We start from the raw sequence: 3,723 nt of genomic DNA, 5'->3' as shown, positions 1-3,723 counted from the left end.
TCTGTGGAGATATATGGTTCACACAGAAGAAAAAGACGATCCATCAGAGTAATACACTCACCAGGAACAGAGACTCAACTAATAAGACTCTTATTGGACTCTATTAGGGGATAGTAAGAAAAAATGCGTGAGCAGGACACGACTTTGATTAGGGAAATGACAAAACTGACACAGCGTGAATTAGACACGACTCTGATCAGGGGATAACAGAAATCATACTGGAGACCTCACTGGGGAAGTAAAGGACTCAAACTGGGGAGAGAAGCAATTCCAAAGGAAACACAATCCATTGGAAAGACTCAAGCTGACCCACAAAATGCATGTATTGGGGATAACACCAATACAGCAACACAAATAGGAATATAACTCCGCTGGAGAAATCTAGAAAAAAAGACTTTCCAGGGGAAGCCAAGGATGAGAAGTTACCGGTATAAGGGTAACAAACTCAGGAAAAATGAATATCTAAGGCCGGTATAAGGGCGGGAGATATCAATCGATCCAAACATCTGAGAAAGACCTGAAAAAGGTACATAAAACTCAGGAAAATCTGACTCCGCAAGGGACCAAGGTCATAATAGGGAGCAGAAAGGAAGGAACACCAGGGATACCAAGGTATATAATAGGTGACCGACCGAAACGTGAATTGGTATATATGCCAAAACACTCATCATCCTGAAGAAAGCTAGAAAAAACGGACTTGTTTATAGGATGGATATTCAATTCCACAAGGAATATGAATCTTACTCTGCGGAGAAAACAATCAAAAGATTGACCCAAGAGTGCATGAGACATATTATTCATTACCGGCAGACCGTGAATAATATACTCGAAAAGGAAGAGACACCAGAGATACCGGAGTATATAATAGGTGACTTACCAAAGACGTGAATTGGTATATATGTCAAAACACTCAACATCCGAAGGGAGGGCTTGAAAAAGCAAATCGACTTACAGGATGGACATTCGAATCCACTACGGGAAAACGAATCTTACTCAAACTGGGGACACAAACCCAAAGAGTGCATGAGATATAATATCCATTACCGGCAGACCGTGGATAAGAATACTCGCATGAGATGTATTATCTATTACCGTCAGAACGTAGATAATAAACTCGCATGGTAAGAAACACCAGAGATACCGAAGCATATAATAGGTGATCTACCGAAAACGTGGATTGGTATATATGCCAACACACAACATCCAAAACACAAACTGGTTAAAGGATGGATATTCGATTCTACAAAGAATACGAATCTTGCTCAGCTGGGGAAAATCAACAAAGATTCCAACTAAAGAGCGCATGAGAAATATTATTCATTACCGGCAGACCGTGAATAATATACTCGAAAGGAAAAGACACCAGAGATACCGAAGTATATAATAGGTGACTAACCAAAAAAGAGAGACAATCGATACCAAGCATCCAGGTAAACGAAAGACAACTCAAAGGAGGATAAATTGCAAGCATCCGACAATTATCCAACAACAAAGAATATTCGACTCCGCAAAAAGGGAATAACGAATCTTACTCGACCAGGGAACCACAAAAGGCTTCAACTGAAGAGTGCATGAGATATATTATTCATTACCGTCAGAACGTGAATAACATACTCGCATGGAAGATTATCCACAACCGGTATAAGGGTTAACAAAGGATAAATCAACCGAAAAGAAAGGCATCGGGATACCAAACTAGGTATATAATGATGACCAATCAAAAGGGAGCAACAATCATTACCGAGCAAACGGGTAAATGAAAGGCGATCCGCTGAGATGAATTGCAAGCATCCGGCAATTATCCACAGGGACTGGCTGGGGATACATTGATAAACAATCAATGATCCGGGGAACAAATCACTAGCAAACGGTGAAAAGACCCACTGGCAACTTCAAAAGGGATAACATTGCGAGCATACGACAATGATCCAGAAGACAACTTGCTAGGGATAAATTGCTAGCATCCGGCAATTATCCAAAAGCAAAGAGGAAATATCAACATCGAACAACGAATGAAGATAACCACAAAGAGTAACCGTCATTGGTTAGGATGAACAACAAGGTTAACTCTGCAAAGGGGAGATTAGGGTTTATAACTACCGAATACGGGGTAGAATACCAAAAATCTGGCTGAGGAAACAAGAGGTTAACAATACCGACTACTGGGTAGGAACCAAAGACTCAGCTGGGATAAAAATTGCTAGCAACCGGCAATTATCCACTCGTACCACAAGGTACAAACTCCGATGGGGAGACAATCACAACATGGGATTTATAACTACCGAATACGGGGTAGAAGACCACAAACTCCACTGGGGATAGGGTGAATGAAGGCTAAATACTAAGCACTTATTCAACTTATACCACAGGGAAACACAAACTTTGTTGGGGATAAAAATCACCACCACAGAGAATCCACCATCAACCAGAACGAACCACAAAGGTCACCTCTACTAGGGGAAAAAGAGATAAGACTTACAACTACCGAATACGGGGTAGTAGCCATACTCTGGTGGGAATAACCACAAATTAGGGTTTACATCTACCGAATACTGGATAGAAAACCAACAACTCTACGTGGGGATGGGACGAACCACAAATCCGCACGGGAAACAAAATAGGGTTTATAACAAACCACAAACTGCTGGAGAGCAGGCAAACAAGATTTACAACTACCGACTACTGGGTAGAAAACCAACAACTCTTGCTTGAGGAATAAAAGGTATATAACCACAAATTCCGCCAAGAAGCAAGAACATAGGACTTACAACTACCGGTATAAGGGTAGAAGCCCACAAACTCCGTTGGGGAACAACCCACTAGGAAACACGATATAGTTGACAAAACGCCAATTCGGGAATATTCCGAAAAGACAGACTGAATCAAGACACGTCCTAATGAGGATATAGCTCAATAGGAAAACTCCATCCCAATATATATGTTGGGAGGAAACAGAAGAAACCGTCATCCACGAGGACATATCTTAGTGGGGAACTGCAGAAGGAACAAACAGACGCTTTCTGCTTATGGGCTGACTCTATATGGAGAGATTAAAACCCGACATCTCCTTGGGAAGATCTATAAAGAGATCTATGAAACCCATAGCAGGAGAATACAAACAAGAGATATATGGCAAACGATGCAACATGTATATCTGAATGTTTTATGAATATGCATGAATATGCGTGATTTATGTTTGATGAATGCTGACAAAACAGACATATCTAACACAACAGGTCCAGGAATCAAACGCCCGGTACTATACTTCCAGGGAAAAACCAACTGGAAAGCCAATCTGCTAGAGATCCGAATGCTGTAAAGCAAAGATCTGTGGGTACTGCTGGGGAAGCAGAGGCAAGAGAATCAGCAAAACAACCCAGACAGGGTGCAGAAGGTCACAACAGGCAAAACTGCCACCAAGACCAATCTGTAGGGGATCAGGAGAATCCTGAGGATATCTGCAGGGGATCTCAACATCAACTGAGAAACAAGAGTTCATAGCTCAACCAAGAACTGCTGCAAAGGCAACTCCAAACAACTCCGGGGAACAACCCACTGAAGGAGAACCATCCAAGTAGAATCTAACTGCACAAGCAACTCTATTGGGGAAAGCTGTCAGCTACTCTCTTGGGGAACAACCCACTGAGGGAGAAAGCACCACACAAGTAGATTCTGCAATAAGCCACTCTACTCGGGGAGAACATACATCTGACGGATCATACA

Source organism: Lathyrus oleraceus, chromosome 6 (assembly GCF_024323335.1).
Source record: "Lathyrus oleraceus cultivar Zhongwan6 chromosome 6, CAAS_Psat_ZW6_1.0, whole genome shotgun sequence".
NCBI classification, from domain to species: domain Eukaryota; kingdom Viridiplantae; phylum Streptophyta; class Magnoliopsida; order Fabales; family Fabaceae; genus Lathyrus; species Lathyrus oleraceus.
This window is presented reverse-complemented; position numbering follows the sequence as displayed.